General features: G+C 41.6%; 1 protein-coding gene across 6 annotated transcripts in view; it reads left to right on the top strand.

Annotated features, from left to right (window-relative positions):
* The window catches only part of TRERF1 (transcriptional regulating factor 1), a 105,163-nt gene that overhangs the window by 19,634 nt on the left and 67,688 nt on the right, over window positions 1-17,841 (top strand). For all 6 annotated transcript variants that reach the window (XM_069800227.1, XM_069800225.1, XM_069800230.1 and 3 more), the window contains one exon: window positions 10,457-10,512. The gene's annotated coding sequence lies outside the window, so the exon portion shown is untranslated. The remainder of the gene's footprint in view (window positions 1-10,456; window positions 10,513-17,841) is intronic.

The following is a 17,841-nucleotide window of genomic DNA, read 5'->3' as shown; positions in this document are numbered from 1 at the left end:
TGTATATGAAAACCTAGAAAGCATATTTCTGGGAAGAGGTGTTGGAGATGGGTTGGGTTTTTTTGTGTTCGGGTTTTTTGGGGGTGGGGTGGGGTTGTGATTTGAAGAAAGGGAGGGCAGTGGTGAATGTTGAGGATTTTAATAATTTAATTGGTGTACCTTGATTTCAAAATCACAACTAAGTGCATTGGAAGTAGTAGATGCAAACTCTGCCAGGTATGAAGACTAACCAAGGCTGTAATCATTAAAAATTTGTACTGTTAATTGTAGTGCTGTGAAAGCTCTGATTCTGATTGGCAAGTTGATCCACCTGTGTAATAAACATTACCATGTCTTTCCTCTGCTGTTTATACAAATATTTTTGTTGGTAGTGTTTTGTGGACAGCCCTACTTATTGTGACTATGCGTGTTGGACATAACTCTGTTGGTTAAACTTCCTTGAAGAAATATTTTAACTAATAAATGTACAAGCATGTGAATTTAGCCAGTTCTTTATGCATTGTTTTCCCAGCTATAAAAATGTTCCTGTTAAGGGAAATACTAATTTTTCTCAGCAAGTAAATACTACTGCAGGGAGAAGGTCTTGTGTTTTCTTGTGGTGTTTAGTTTTTCTTTGGGATGTGTGTGTGTTTTAAAGAAGAATGCTAACTGAATAAAAATCCTTCCTTGAAGTATTAGTGATCAGGTCAGATAGTTACATTACTTATATTGTGTGCCAGTTGTTTAAAAACAAACAAGTGCTAATGTGCATTTCATGTATCTATAAAACTGCAGATGTTGTAAAATACAAAGTACGGGGTAGAACAACAAAAGTAAACTTTAAGTGGCAGATGCACTGAATTAACTGACATGCCTGGGGAAGTGAATTTAGAAAGACAGGAACTAAGACAGGTCCCTCCTTTATCTGAGCAATTCACAAGTCAGAAATCAGGTAGAAGTAATTTTAAAGCTACTACAGTTTCAATATCTGAAAACTACTTTTACCAGATTTAGCGTTTATTGGTGGAGCTATAAATAAATGCAGAATAATTTTACTGAGCTCCATGGAGTTTCTGCAAATCGGTATCAGCCCAATGGCTCTCGGAGTCTGGCCTCGCTTCCTCTTAGGCTGGAAAAGCCAACCCAGTTCTTAAAAACTGTGGGGAAACTGGCTGGGCATTAATCTTAGACAACTGGGTTCTTGTTTTTTGTTGGTGTTTTGTTTTTTTAATTAAAAAAAAATTTTCAGACAGTTTGTTTCCTAGGAATGCTGGGAGAAATGGTTAACTAAGGAGTTTCCTGTTACCAGTCTTAATCTGAGCATTTGACTCCAAAACCCCAAAATACAGACACCCCCTGCAGCCTCTCAGAAGCCCACCCAAGCCCTGTGGACACCCTCCCCTTTCCTGCAGCCACCCCAGCCTGAGCACCCCTGAGGGGAGTCTGGAGCACAGAAAATATAGCGGTTTGGTAAATGAAGTAAAGGGGAAAGTAGAGTTCCCGCTGTTTTAGTGTGGGAACCAAGAGATCATCAGGGTTGGCTACATGCTGTCTAAAAACAGAGTTAGGAAGTTCCTTGGGTGGTATGAACCCAGCTTTTTTGCAGGGAGTTGCTTTTAGATTGCCTGGCTCTTTAGGAATTGGTTGATATAATTTAATCTTGGGGAAAAGTGAGTCAGTCAGTTACTTAAAATAACATTTTTGCTAAAGCCTTGCCCCAGTGTAAAGTACTTGAAGTTTAAAAAAAAAAAAACCCAAACCAAACCCCGAAACAAAAAAAGCCCACTACATTTTTCTCTTCCTTTGTCTTCAAAATTGTCTCAAAGATCTGACAGCAAGCTGTGAAATGGTTGTGACACTCGCTATCTTGACTTAAGCCTGTATCAAGACTCTACTCCAGGGAGTGCAATCATGTGATAAGCAGACTAGTCAAACAGGTCTTCATGGCTGCAATACTCGATTTAGATGCTTTCAGGGGCCTTCTCCTAGCAGGGTTTTGTAGGATAGGGACCATGAATTAGCTTCTCTATATACTGCTGGTGTGACCCTTGGCTGAACAGGGTAAAGAAAAAAATAGCATGCATGCTCACAGAGACATAGCAAATAAGAGGGCAGTTCACCTTTTATTTCAACTCCTGGCAGTGCAGGTTTTGTTGAACTGCTGTTAAAAGAGAATTGCTGACTAAAATGGACTTATCCCGACTTCCTCGGATGATTCCAGCACTGAAGTGCTGCAGTGCCAGTCCTGTGTTTCTTGGGTTAAGAAAAGTAAACCGGGACAGCAGGAAGTGAGGATGTAAACTGTGCTTACTTCTCAGAAGCAGCAGGAAAATAATGACATCACTGTTTTTTTTTCAAGCTTTGAGCAATCTTGAATTTATGTAGCCATTTTCATCATATCTGTTTCATGAAGAAAAATGTATATATTCCGTAGTGCTTGATGTGGTTGTATTCTTAACTTTTTACGGTGGTAGCTTATACAGACACGGTAACTGCTTTGAAATGGTGTTTGTTTTATTACAGACCTGATTATTTGGGAGGGAATGAGAACTAAAGATTTTAATAACAACAACTACTGGCAGTATCTCCCTCCTCCCCCACCCATTTAAATATCTTCCCCTTTCTTTTATTTTTTTAATGTGAAGTCTGTGCAAGTTATCCACTGAAATAGTAGTACGTGAGACAGTTGTAATTCAGCATTTTCTGTAGTAATCCATTTCAGCAAAGAAAGGGCTGTGAAACTTTTAATAAAAAGTTCAAAAAAAAAAATTCCGAAAGTTCTGGCTCTGGAATCCCACTTTTTTCTTCTGAAATTTTTACTTGTTGGTGTAATTCTTTTCAAGAAGTTCTGCTGCTTTCAGAAAAAAAATGATGCTCAATGAATATCATGGGGTAGGTAATACAGAAGCCTTTGTAGGATGTTCACTGACCTACCTAAGAAACCCAAGAGAGATAATTACAACCTTTCTTAGTCTACATGTAAATGCACTGCGCAAACGTTTTTCCATGCAAAGAATGTGAACCAGTTACATTTTGGAATCTATACCTATATGGAAAATGGACTGTAAAAGAGATGCCTATTTCAGGCGACTTTTGACGAGTTCCAGATTAAAAAAAAATGAATTACAGCATATTAAATTATTAGGCATCTTTACTAGGGTATAAGAAAGATTTATGCTGTAATGAAATATTGCTGCAACCCAATTTAGAACTTGACAAATCCGGTTTTGTAGGGCTGAATTATAAGGGATACCTCATTATTTGAGGGGAAAACTTTTTTTAATTGTTATTTTTGGCACACTGGTCTCCTCTTTGGTTGGGCTGTGCTCTGTAGGAGCTGCTTTGGGCAAGATGTCTCAGCTGAGCCTTTTTCAAGGGAGCTGTGCAGGATGAAGTCATAATTAAGTATCACATCCTGGCAAGCCTTTCTTACCACATGTGGTCACTGATTTTAAGTTAAATGCTTGCAGTCCTCATTGCTCCTCTGGGTCAGAAATGTAGGTCTTCTTAAAAGCACAGACTTCTACTCTATTGTGAGATATTCCTTACTGATACTATGTATCAGATAATTTCTACTGATACTGTATATCAGATATTGTGTATACAGTATCAGTAGCTATACAAAATTTAGCTACACCAAAATTACTTGTATGCTGCTTGTGTTTTTTTTTGAAAACAAAGCCTCTATTCCTTCCTTCTGCATACAGACCTCTCAACTGTCTCTCGCTTTTAAACTCAAAGCGTGCCCTTGTGCAATGTATTCAGAGTATGACCTGGCATTATGGCTTGCAGCAGACAATAGGGAACATCACAAAAACACCATCATTTTCTCAATTTAGGAAGTCTAACCAAAATTTTGGGTAGCAAATACCTCTTTGACCATTTTTTGAGGTTGTTTGTGGTATTCTTATGTTACTGTTCACAGCTTCTCAGTTGAGAAACAAAACTGGAAACAAACAAAGTTTGTGCATTTGACTAAACTTAGAGCAAATGTTAGCTGGAAATAGTATTTCTTTATAGGATAATGAATTTCTTGTGTGCAAGGTTTCTGTTTCCCCTGCTGTCCTAGCATGCAAAGTGATTGATCTTAAGCAAATTACATACACTTGTAACTACAACCATATATGCGCACATATGGGAGCATGTGACAAAGCAAAACAAAAATGCAGGGTTTGAGCTCAGCTGGTACATGTTTTGGGAACCTTTTCTCCTTGTTCCTGGGAGAGAGAAGTTTCAACTTCTTCCAATGCTGTTTGTGTGTTAACCTGGTCCTGTGGCTCCACAAGTGCTCTTTCTGATGCGTTGTGCCTACCGTGTTGGAGGAGTAAGGCATTGCTGGATGGCTTATGTGGTCAGGTATAAGTAACAGATGGAGTGTTTACATTTAGGAGAATCTTATATTGAATACTTAAAATGACTTGCTGGTAAGCACAGCTTTAGAAGTTTAAGAAGAGTCACAGTTTGGTGTGTTGAATGTGCACTATGTTATGTGCTTAGCTTCAACTATAAACCATTTGCTGAGTTTTAGTGACTCTGATGTTTAGTCTTTGCCCCCCCTGTTTAGACATCAGTAGCCAAGTGTTTTGCCTCTGTATGTAGCCTCAAGTTGCACTTTTTTTCTGATGTAGTCACCAGATCACATTATTTATAAAATGAGGACATCCTTTTGGACTTCATGTGTAAACAGTCTTAAATATGTGCTCAGGCAGAGAGATTCTTGTCTGTTTATCTACAGTTGAAGCCCAAATATTAATAAATACTAACATTAAATAGTGGTTTTTTTCCCCTTTATCAATATTCATTTAAGTTTTCCCTTTAAGGCTCAGATTGCTTCTCTAGATTACCCAGAGAAAAACCTTCACCTTGCCCTTGATCAAGTTAGTAGTTGCAGTATGTCTCTGCTACTGTGATTTATCATGAGTTAGGGCAAGCAAGTGAACTCTTTTGGAGTTGTTCCTACTGGGCAGGTATTAGCGTAATCGAAACCATGCCTGCAGTTGCTGGTGCATGCGTTTGAGAGTAGGATCTGCCATCTTCAGGCAATATGATGACTCCAGGTCTGTTAATTTTGGAATTAATGGTGAGAGCTGGAAGCCTGCCCATCGGCTCGCCAGGGTGCCATTTAAAATTTCTTTGGAGCCAAGTTGGTGTTGGACTTTGCTGCTTATTTGTAAGACATCTCAACAGGCAACAAAGTACTCTTCTTATAGTAGGGATTTGGGGGTGGTGGAAAGGGACTCTCAAGATCAGAGGTGATTAGTGTTGCCTCGGGTGCCTGCAGCAGGAAAACGCTTTTTGCTCTCTTTCCTGCATCTTTTTGAAGATTATGTGCTGGAAACCTGGGAGGTGGCAATCAGAGTGGCTGCCTTCAGCTGGAAGGGGAGATGGGAAAGCAAGAAGCAGGATGCTGTAAAACAGGGGCTGAGAAAGGTGCATCTTACATAGGTTTTAAAGGTACCAACTGCTGCCAGGGCAACTTCATTTGTGTGTTTGTTTTAGCTTTCTGGCTTTTTTTTAACAAAACTTCAAACATCCTTTTAGCCAATGACAGCAAGGTTTGCAAATCAAAACCAAATCTGAGCATAGCACTACACTTGAGTGAGCTGTGCTAATCTAAGACGAGCTTCTGTTTCCTGCTTAGAGCTTCTCCCCCATGCTCTCGTTTGGCGCATGTACAGTACTGTGTGCTGACAGACACCTTTGAGACACAAATCAGTTAAAGAAGTGTGTGTGGTGGCAACTGCTCCAAGCTTGGTATTTCATGTGCTTATTGGGTACCTACTCATTGTTAGGAAGTAGCGTTTGGAGTCACGTGGGCTAGAGAGGAGTCCTACATTTGTGAATTAACATCCATAACAGAGTGGTCTTGGGTCCTTTTTGTGTGTTCCTATGATCAGACAAAAAAATGTAATCTGTTAATAAAAGTAATCCCCATAAGAAGTCATACAGTGCAAGCAGTGTGTGAGCAGAATTTTTTACGTAGCTAATATGTTGAACTGATAGAATCCTGCGTAGTCCAACTCTGCAGTTTGCATAAAAGCAGCCCCTTAGAAGATGAGACCACAGGCTCTTTATCAGCAACTCAATGACTGACTTTCGCTTTCCTTACAGTAAGAGAATTGATAGAGAAGAGAATTTGCCATCAGTTCTCTCTCTCTACATTTTTCCAGTTTGGCCTCCACAAATTGTACAGCCTCACTTTCCTCTGCGTGGGAGAGTACAGACTGCTGCTGGAGGCAATGAGGAGAGATTAACATTCATCTGTTCTCTCCTCACTCTCTTTTCCATCCTGTGGGCATGGGAGACTTATGAATGTGCCACTCCTTGGGGGAGTGTTTCTACTCATTGCCCTGATGAGAAGACCACAGAGACACCGGTAAGATTGTGTGAGTTTCACGTTGCTGATTAAATGGGCACATGAAAAAGCTGAGTGCAGCGGCTCTGTAGAAGAGGTCAGAGAGGAAGATGGAAGGGCTGGCATAAGCCTTGGGTCGCTCACTTGCCAAGAGATCTCCTTTTCCAGAGTCCATGCACATTGAGGGCTTAACGCAAAGTCTGCCTCCTCACTTGGGTCTTTCATGAAAAGTGGTATGAGTTTATTTTGCAAGAGCTCTGTTTTGAGCAGAGATACTTACTACTTTGATTCTTACTCTGTGTTTTAATGTTGCGTTGATAGCCAGGAAATCTGATGGGGAATATGGGGAAACAAATGTGGTGTTTTTTAAAAAAAAAAAAAGTAGTCTTTGCTGGTGTGGAAGCTAAAGCTGATATTGTACATTTGTGTACAATCATAGCAGTGGTTGATAACACTCAAATGCAGGATCAGGAGATTTAGTTTCACTTTGTGGCATTGGCAGGGACAGGAAAGGTCTTGCAAACACTTGTTTCTGAATCGCCCTGCCACAAGGGGAGCTGACGTTGCTCTTTGGTATCCATTTACCCTTCACAGGAGACAGGTACTGAGGTGGGTGCACACCATGAAGGGGTGATGTGTTTGCTTGTGTCTGCTTCCTTCTGTGTGAGCACCAGCCTCAGGCTGACTGTGCAGAAACAGCAATTGTCTCGTTGTTGTCTTCTGCTGCTCTTGCAATTACCAGCCAGGCGTTCTTTCTCCCCACTACCCCCCATCCTAATAAGGAGTGGTTGATAGTTAGCCTTTACTAATTTAGGACTGTGGGAGGTTTGTTATCAATGAACTGCAATCAGAAAGTATCGCTCTTCCTTCAGTTAGTAGCCTCTGCAGGAATGAGGGCAGTGGGCCTCTTCCAATGCTCTCCAGAGCTAGCCACTGCCCAGTGGGATGTGATGGGCCAAGTGCCACCACCACGGTGGCCTGGAGGTGATGGAGCTGCTGGTGTGGATGGTGGTTGTGAGAATGGCAGAATCTGGGAAGTCTTACGAGCACGCAAACAACATCTTGCGTGAGGCAGTGGAAGACTACAAATGCAGTATTTTTTGAAAGATACGGTGAGGATTTCACCCAGGGTAGCGTGCGTATTGCTGACAGTGGCAGGCAATTTCTGTGGAGCTGCTTGTTGAACTTCTGGAAAGGTGTTGGTAACGGGCATCAAGTGTGGTGAGGTTGGTACAAGAGGAACAAAACCTCCCATTCAGATAAAAGCAGGGAAAGGGAAACGCTGCCACGTGTGGGACTGGTTCAGGCTAAACTGGTCTGTGCAGTAGTTTCTGCAGCTCTTCAGAAACATACTATGGGGTTGAGCTTCCCAGTTCAAACAGGTCTGTGTTCACATTTCAGTCAGGCTTTGGGAAAGCAGGAACAGCACCATTTGTGTCCCACTTCATTTGAAAAAGAAAATTAAAAAAAAAAATCTTGAATGCCACTCATCTGCTGATATCGCATCCAAACTATCCCTGTATCTGGATGCAGAGAAGGGAGATGGTTTCTGTGGGGAGATGCACTGTTCAGAGGGGAAGCACTGCCTGCACCTGGGGGTGCTGCTGCTGGATCCAGAAACCACCAGAGGAGCATGTGCAGGGTGGCTTGGCATCTCTGTCCAGCCACTTTCTGTAGTACCAAAACAGTCCTGCCCAGAGAGAGTGAATCCAAGTCCCATGCTGCTGACACAGACCAGAACGCTTGGTTTATGGATCACTGAGAGGAGGTTTGAGCATTTCTGTGAAGTGGATGTGGAGTGATGGGGTGGTTAGGAGCCACTGTATTGATGGCTGAGGCAAAAAGATAGTAATCTCTTTCTCCCTGTAGCCTGGTCGTTGTTTTGGTAATGTTGTTTTGGAAACAGATTAGGTTGTGGTTTTCTACAAGTTGGCTATTAAAATAGGCCCACTAATACAAGTCCTCAGCTGGACGCAGGAAATGAGCAGGCTCATTTTTCTTTAATTCTTTTCATCCCAGATCTCCCCCAGCAAATGCCCAGTGAATTTTGACTTGTTTATGATGGTGCTTTTTCTGAAGTCAGCGTGTCATTTTTCTATGTTGTATTTCTCTCTTCCTCTCTATTATAGAAGTTGAGTGCTGCTTCTGTCCTGATAGCATTATGTGAATGTGAACACAAGTAAGGCAGTAGAGAGTTAAAAAAAAAAACCACAACAAAACCCCATTAATTAAAATATTTACATTGGAAGCTGCAAAACATTTACTCTGAGTAAAACAAACTTCCCCATTGTTCTTGTATGATTGCTGCAGTTTCTGTGAAAATAGCCAGGAAGAGGTTGTGCTCTGAGGAATTTTACTGGGTTGGCAGGGGAATAGTAGGGTAGGGATACTCAGGTGGGCTCTTGGTCAGTGGCTTTCTCTTGTTCAAATATTTGTCACATGGATAAAAGATCTATTCTTCATAGAAAAAAACCCCAGAAGAATCCAAAAAGCCTCCATAGTGGTGGAAGTATGTTGTCATATTATTCTAGTAATGCCAAAAAATAAATGATCATCATCAGAAGATAAGAAAATGATATTCACTGGATGAAAGGTTTATTTTTAGCACTTAAAGTGTACACTAATGTACACTTAAAGAAAGCAGAAAAAGAGAAGCATCTCAGAGCAGGCAGTTTGGGCCCTGGCTCCCAGGCAGCCCTCCTGGCTAGGGAACACATGTGCTGCTGTCCCTGTTCTGCTGGCAGGGAAATGGCAGTGCAGTGCGGTGAAGGATGTTATCCTTCCATGGTGCTGAGCACCTGTGGTTCCCACTGGGGTCTGTTGGCATCACAGCTGCCCGGTGTCCAAGGAAAATGAAGTGAGGGTGCAAATCAGGGATGTCAGACCACTAAACCACAATGTTTTCTTTGCATCTAGTTTTGTACTTTAGGCACAGGGATACTCTTAGTAGCATCACTACAGGAAGAGTAAGCAAACACGAAAACTCTTTGCTTCAAACACTTCTATTCCTGCCATATCTTCCCCCGGATAACTGGATTGGAAAATTAAGGATTGTTTGGTGTTTTTTTAAAAATAGTGTTCTCTCATACAGTGTGCCATTTCACTCTTACACTTTCTTGCTTTTTCCAGCCTGGCACTGGACTAACAGGCTTCTAGGGCTTGTGGGCAGGACGCTGAAAAGTCTAAAAGGGTGTGTGGAGGGGTTGGTTTGTTTGGTTTTTTAGATCCTTGATCCACATTTCTCACTCTAGGCAGGCTGTTATGCCTTTCAAAGTTGCCAGATGGGAGGTCTCTCTTCTGCCCTAGTGACTTACAGACTGGCTGGATTGCAGGTCATGTATCCTTTTCTTAATCGTGCCATGGAAAAGTGTTTGTTCAAGCCTGAGTCTATCATGACTGTAAATTTTATTGACAATTCCAAGGTTGCAGTTTTGCTGTTTAGGCACGTGGTACTCTTTCCTCTGATCTAAGGTATGCCAGACTGTGTCATGTTTACCTATATTATAAAAACATTTTTTTGCAATGAAAGGTTGGTTTGTAAAGGTGTTAGGAAATTAAACGTACTTGTACAGGGTAGGCATCATTTAAACTTGTGCATGAGAGCTTTGTTCCATCCGTTTCTTGCATCCTTTACTGTATTTAACAAAAGCTGCATGCTGACAGTTTCTTGGCCTGGAGATAAAAGGTGCTGCATACCCAGGTTTGATACACTGATGGAAAATTGTCTCCACGATGTATAACACCGCTGTGATTATTCCTAGCCATTACCACTGGTCTCATTTTACAACCATTCACATTATGTAATTTGATGCTCATTTAATTTAACGAGAGGATGCTGCAGACTTATTTATGACTCGGCAGGGCAACCTGTATGCTTTGGCCACCTCTGTTATCCTTGCTGAAGGAGGAAGAGCATGTTTCTTACCGAACATGTTACAACATCTTTAATACCTTTGTATCCAGGTTTCCCAGATTGCCACAGATGGGAGGGCAACTTGCCTGGGGTATAGATTATACTGGAATGGCAGCAGAAGTTTAACTTTTTTTTTTTCTTGAACTGCTTATTAGCCTTTTGTTGTGAGATTATCAGGAGGTATTAATGGACTTTTCCTTTTGTTACAGATGGAATTTTATGACTTGCTGGATTCTGAATAGGACGAGGAGATGCGTCTGATAAGGTAAGAGAGAGGGTAAGATAAACATGTTCCTACGCAAAACAGTCTCACCGGTTGGTTGTTTGGGTTGAAGACAGCTGTTTCTTTCCCTGACAGAACGCTGAAAATTGAGATACTTATTTTTAAGTTACATCTGCCTCTGACCTTCCAAGCAGAGACCATCTCTGTTCTGTACAGCTTCTGTCCCAGTCCTTTCTCCTGTTGAACTGATGTACAAAGTCCAGAAGACAAAAATGTATGCCTTTCCAGGCGTGGGGGTTAGCAAGATAGGTCATACTTATCCTACTAATTTAGAGCTTTTTATAAAGTAACAGATGAGCTAGAATTTTTGGTCAGTTTTGAGATATTGTGCCCCCCCCCCCCATTTGAAAGGTAAAAAGATCTCTGAGCTGTTTTAACTTCTACGCTTTAAAACTTGTTTTTCCTGTTGCAATATTTTTGAATTCTGACTATTTTTATTAGGCTGGAGTGTATATGAATAGAAAACCTCTAGTTTTGAGTTTGAAATATTTGCTGTCACTAATGTGCTGAAGGAAGCTGTAGGTTTGCTGGTGTTTTTTTTAATAGTGTTCTTAAAAGTCAGTGTTTAGATACTTTTTTGTTTTCGGTTTCTGGTTCAGAGGCTTCCACTGGCAGAGAGGAGTAGATGTCTTTACAACTCATAGGTGTTAGAATAACCATATTCAAATAACGAACAGCCAAACACAGTAGTAGTATTACACGGGGATTGTCACTGTCTTTCAACCTACAATCTACCCTGTGACTATCCAGCTCTATCACTTACATGTTTCATTTTGTCTCCTCTGTCTTCCTGAGCTCTGTGCTATTTACAGGCCTCAAAAATCCCTGTTGTTCTTTTTGGATGTTGGTTGGAAAATGCAGTGGAAACAGATAGATGCATGATGTCATTGTATGAGGACCAGGACTAAATTACTTCTTCCTTGGATTCAGAGATTTAGCCCTTGTAGACACTCTTGAGGGTTTGGTGGTGGTTTTTTTGTTTTGTTTTTGTTTTTTTTCCCCGTTTAAGTTTTGTTTGCCAAGTAGAGTTAACCTTTGGAGGATGGCTGCCCAAGCAAGAACTGAAAACTTTGAACGGCTCTTGGCACTGTGTGGAGTATGCAAGAATCGGACTTACTTGCTGCTTAGGTTTTTTTGCAAGTGTTAGGCGCTTTGTCCATTCAAACTACCCTCTTTCATGCCATTGTTGAATTGTGTTATTGATATTTTATTTAATGGCTTACTCTCTACCTGAAGGTGGTCTTGTATGTGTACAGTTGGTAAAATACAGCTCTTCAGGTGAGAGGTCTTGCAGTCTGCAGTGCTATTACACAAAGCACCTTGCATGCATGCCTTGTTTGTTATGTAAACGAGCTTCTTCACTTGCACGTGTTTGAACTGGTCTACCTATGCTCCAAGAATGGGCAATTAAAATTGCTTTCAGGACTTCTTAGAGCATGTTCAGCCAGACCTGCGCCAGCACCCCTCTGCACGCAGGCGGTTCAGCTGCCATTGCATGCCTGCCTCTGGCATTGCTGCGGCTGGAGGCTGTGCGGTGCCCACTGTGGCGTCACCAATGGTATGTGTACGCTCTCATCGAGAAGCGGCATGGCCAGGATGGGATAGGTAGAAATGCTTGTGTTCAGGCTGGTTTGTTCTAGCAGATTCAGTTGATGAAGTGTATTTGTCCAGTGTCAGTGGAATGCTGGGGACTTGTTTGGCGTGCACATGGGACAGCACTTTAGTCATGCTCACTCAGCTGCTAGTGTTTTCCTGAGATGTTACTCCTCATGCATTAGGCATATATAGTATCCATATATTGTTTAATATTAAGTACTGTTCTGCAAAGTGGATATTGGTAAATCTGTGTGCTATAACGTGGGCAGCTCTTGTGGCACAGCAGCTGGCTGCTGTTGTACCGTCTCTTCCAGGGCAAGCTCGTTCTCCCCTTTACTCATAAAACAACCACCAGGGAGGCTCTGGTTCTAGCAAGGTCTGCAGCTTGAGGCCATGACACCTTCTCTCACCACAGCTTTATTACCAGCCCCCAGCATGTACAAATTGTGAGCCAGATCCCTAGCAATTGCAGGACTGGCTTTAAAATGAGATTCTGGGGAGGAAGAAGTAGCACTTGCCACTGGCTCTTGTCTTTCACCTCTAGAAGAAAATATTCTGGCCTCGTTTTGTGTGATACTTTCTCAGGTTTGAAATTAATCCTGAGCTATGAATGTGTGTATCTTGTTCCCCTTTTCTCTGAGAGGGCTTCGTTTATCCCTTCCCCAGCAGCCTGAGCTGGAGAAATGCCACTGTCCCACTCCAGGTTCTCCTGTATTGCAAGAAGTGGCTGTCCTGGTCATGTTCCTTCTCAAGGCCACAGCTGTCAGGTGACCCTCATTCTTCCAACTATCCTTTACTACTGTGGCATCAGTGTTATTTTATTTATTTTATTTTTTTAACCTTCTGTTCTGTTTCTGCATTCCCTCTCCCCATTTACATTTGGGTTTCCCTCCCTTCCAGACAGGCATCTGGATCCTGCCCCAAACATGCCCTCCGGTCCTGTCTGTGCCTCCTGTCCTTGTTTTCCCTTGGTTGCTTACAGTTTTCATGGATATTTCCTGACCCTGTTCGTTCCCTGCTGTTATCTTCTTCTGGGGGAGTACTTCTGAAGCACTCACATGTTTCTTGCTGCCGTTGCAATTAAAGAGGTTGCTATCTTTTAGTCCCATTTAAAGCAATGAGAGATGGTCCAGTCTGTGCAGGGACTAATCTTGTGGGGTCAAATAAAAAAAATTAATAGCTTTTTTTAATATGCCTGAAGCCTAATGATGAAATTATAAGACTTCAAGCTTGCAGTGATGTTGCCAGACCTCTCCCCCAATATTTTCTTTTTCTTTCCCCATATTTCCCTGTGCCTTTATCTTACTTCCTTCCAAGGAGCCTGGGCCCCTTGTGAACTCCAAGTCAGGTTTCATATGATGTCTGCCCAATAGCTCAATCATAAATATAAAATCGTTCTATAAGGCCTAATCTATTTTCAGAGGTATGTTTATGAGATAAAAATTACTTTGATTGCTGAAATGGCATTGTGTCATTTTTGGAAGGAAATGACAAGGAAGTAACTGTTATCAGGCCTATTTTCACCCACCGTTAGCTTAGACCTGACAAATTACAGCTCCAAGGTTGCTTGCCTTAACAGTTGCAAGTTAGGTTGCTAATTAATATTGATTATATGAAAAGGAGTAGGTTGATGTATATTATTAATAGCTGTTAACGCACTTTATAAGAGCAATCTGTTTTGCAAACGTATTCTGGTTGTTCTTTTTTAATGAGTCTTGGCAGTGAAAACCCTGGTTTAACACATGCAGAACTACAGCAACTCATTGAAGTATTTGTGGTTTTTTGCGTTTTCGGTGTGTTTTTGTTGTTATTTTTTACAGGGAGTAGCGCTTGATTTGGATGAGATCAAATAGAGGCAAAGTCCAGGAATTATTTCTGTCTAAACTGGTACCTTGTGGTTTCTTCCTGTGTTAGTGCACATCAGTGCAAAACTCTTGCATCACTGCTAGTTTTAATAACTTCCTTTGACATTGCCTATGAATATTTTTGTCTCCACAGAAGCCATCTTAGGCAAACTTTCAAAATAAGAAAGCTAATTTCAATTAAACAGTAACAGGTAATTTGAGTTCCTTTTCTTGTGTTATTTAGCTGGTTTGTCACAATATGTGGAAAGTACCTGGAAAGCACAGGGAGAAAAATGGGAAATATCTCATGCATAAGGAAAAGCCTCTAGATAACAAAGTTGGGAGTGGGTGGGTGGAGAAAATATCTACGTAAATGTAGACATCAAGGTAAATGTTTTTTCCTTTTCTTTTTCTTCCAGAAAATTTGAATATTTGCACGATCTGATGTTGCAAGTTGTAAATGCTTAACACTTCTAAAAGAATAAATTACTTCAGTGCCTGAATGTGTAGATAACTGTCAGCTTCAAAGGATCAAGTGAGTTGGAAGGAATGTCTGGAGAACTCGGTATAGGCAGGTACCAGGCAGAATATAGAAAGCAGGGGAATACATTCAGCTATATAACAGAGGCCTAGATGTAAGTTTATATATAAATTAAGACTAATCATGTTACGAAAAGCAAATTTCTGTGGTTCTGCTTTTAATGTAAAAGTGGCAACACACTTCCCCCTCCCCGTCTCTGTCACACTGGGTTTCCCAAGCTGCTTGTTATAAGAATTGTGCTGCTTCTATAAAAATTGAGATGGAAAATTAACCTATTTAATACTTTCAAACTACCCTTACAAAAAAGGCCACCTTTCGCTGTGAAATATCCTTGTTGTGAGCTGGTTCTGTAAGAAGTAAGTAGTTTTTGAGAGAAACTGAAATCAGTACTGTAAAATGCACATTAAAGCTATAGGGCTAAGATGGAAAGAGCCATTTCAGCTTTTGCTTGAGGGTCGAACTGATCTGAAGTTCGCCTTGGAGTATGTAAAGCGCAAACAAAGTTGGGTGTAGTTTAGTGTTGCAGTCTCTGGGATGCATGTTGCCTGTCTTTCACCCCACCCCACTCAGTGAGCCAATGCAAGGTCCTAAACCTGGTGAAACTACTAGCTCTGACTTCTCCTTAGGGTTATTCTTCTGACCCAAGTTCCCTGGGCTCCAACAGGCATGCAGGCACAGGGGGAGCCTATAGGGCAGACCCTGGGGGTTGCAGCTGGCCCTTTGGGGTAGGCACCTGCCAGAGCAGGTCTGCAGGGTGACATGGGCATCACTGCTGCTGCTCATCACTGAGCCCACCACCCTGGCTGGACGCACCCTTCTTTCTTTCTTTCTTCTCTGATGTTGGTGGCGTGACTGGAGCTTGGAGGCATCATGTGGGGAGCAGGTGACCCTCTACATGGCGAGTGCGCAGGGTACCAGTTCTGTGGCTGCGGGGTGGCCACCAATTTCAGTGCTTGAAAATATCACTGGCAGTCAGGAACTTCTAACTGCAGCTCTGCTAATGACTGGTGTTGTGGTTTTGGGCAACTCCCTTGGTCGTCTTTGAGTCAGCTCCCTTGTCAGTAAAAAGGGGATGATACTCCTTTGTAACTTACTGTTGAAATGATTAATTATTGTGCTTCAGATGTCAAGGTCCTGCCATGTATTGTTACCATTGGTATGGAGAGGCCTCTTGGCTTTTGTTAAGAAACCCTGGCTACAAGAACACAACAGGTTGTGGGGACTGTTTGGGGTTTTTTTCCTGTTAACTTATGAAACAGATCAGATTGACTCTTGGTACCAAAGTGCTAACCACCACTACCGACCATTTGAATCTTGGCCCCCTCTCCTCCCCTTTTCCTTCCTCTCCACAACTCCCTTCTTGACTGTCCACTCTTCATATCAAACCTTTCCTAAATGAATTAAAGGCAGGGTACCAAATACAGTTAAAAGGGAAATTTTAGTTGAGGCTGTAGGTGAAATCCTAGCAGTGAGGCTAAAGGTTTGCTGCTGGTGCAATGAGATAGAGAAATGTCCTGCTTTTTTCTCTGAAACCCATTCTGCATGGAGGCTGCGTAGTTTCCAGGCTCTGGCTTGGTTGCCAACCTAAAACATGCCAGTAACTTGCTGGGTTTTTTGTTTGGTTTTTGGTTGTTTTTTTTTTGGGGGGGGGGGGTGGTGGTGGTTGTGTTTTGGGTTTTTTTGTTTGGTTTTTGGTTTTTTTTTGTTTTTTGTTTGTTTTTTGTTTTTTGGGGGGGGTTGGGTTTTTTGTCGGTTTTGGGGGGTTTTTTTGGTTTTTGTTTGGTGTTTTTTGTTTGTTTTTTGGTTTTTTGGTTTTTTTTGTTTTTTGGGGGTTTTTGTTTGTTTTTTGTTTGTTTTTTGGTTTTTTTATTTTGGTTTGGGGTTTTTGGGGGGGTTTTTTGTTTTTTTTAAACCTAAAAATAATGTTGGCCAGAGCCCAGTGAGTGAAAAGTTGCAGAATTAACATATGAGATTAAACTTAAAAGCCCCTAGATGTTAAATTAAAGGAAAATATTAGTTAAGGTACCCAGACAGAGCTCTGAGAACAGCATGAAGCTTGTTTGCTGCTAGTCTCCCACAAAAAATGTGCTGTCTTGGTTCATGATTGACACCCCAGCTGCAGGTGGTAACTTCCTGCTCCTGTTGAAAGAGCTGATGTGTTAAGAAGCTGAGGGCTTTCCCTAGTCCACCCACTTGGGTGGTGGGGTTGTGTGGGGCAGGCAGCCATCGGTGTTCTTGCTGGGTGGGTGCCAGTCTGCAGCCCAAGAAGCAAAGCCAACTGTGACTCTTGTCTACTCTCTGGTTGCCCTCTTGATGCTCAGCCAGTGTGCCTTGAAATTACAGGGGCTACTCATGACTTGTGGACTTCATAAACTCTGAGGAATGGGCTTTAGTTTTAGAAAACATATTCTGTGAAATACATTCATAGACTTCTGTCCCTACAGTGAGCTTCTGGTGTCTGTTCTTCCTGTCTTACTAGTGCAGATCATGAACTCCCAACTTCTGTTGTTACTCTACGGAGATACCCACTCCTGACTATAAATGACAGGAGACGTCCCAGTTGTAAATTACAATAATTTGCCTCTGGAAGAATTTTAGGCAATTCTATTTTGTGCTATAGAGATTCTTAGATGTTTTGTTCATGATTGTAGTAGTAGTAGTATGGCAAACTTTTTTTTGTTTTTCTTTATCCATGGAGGGATGTAATATAACGCATTTTCCAGGTGTGTTTGTTTAATATAAGTTGCTATGAGTTAAAAAGTGTTGAGAGAAAGATCTGGGTATCATAAGCTTTGGTGCTCAGATCTGCCATGAGTGATTCTACTTGGAAATCTCTTCATGTTCCTCATTTAGACACACAGAAATTTGAGTCTCCAATACCAATTAACAGTAGCTAAGCAGCAGAACAGTGGATCACAGTCTGTCCTGGAGCTCTGGGAAAAGCCTTGAATACCCTGAACTAAGGCTGTGGAGCACTTTGAAGGCAAATGAACTTTGATTTTAATATTCAGGGAGCAGCTGGTGCTTCTGAAGAGATATGCTCCAAGAGCCATAGTGGTTGGAGTTACCTAAATGCAGAGGTCTGTATTTCTGAATGGATAGCGTTGCTGCAAAATGGGGATGTAAATGCCAGAGAAATTGTACAGGGTTTTAGTCAGCTGGATAAGATAGAAAGTGGTTCTTCTGGTTACTGCATTTTGAAAGCTTGCTGTTGATGAGCTTCTGAGCATACTACATGTCATCAGTCAACTGTAATTATGTACAGTCAGGCAGAGGAGATTAATTCTGAACTCTTCAAACCTTTTTCCTCTGCCCAGGAGCATCTTTTTG

The sequence above is a fragment of the Haliaeetus albicilla genome, chromosome 13 (genome assembly GCF_947461875.1).
Source record: "Haliaeetus albicilla chromosome 13, bHalAlb1.1, whole genome shotgun sequence".
Classification (NCBI taxonomy): Eukaryota; Metazoa; Chordata; class Aves; order Accipitriformes; family Accipitridae; genus Haliaeetus; species Haliaeetus albicilla.
Note: the sequence above shows the minus strand (reverse complement) of the source record. Positions and strands in the feature narration are given on the sequence as shown.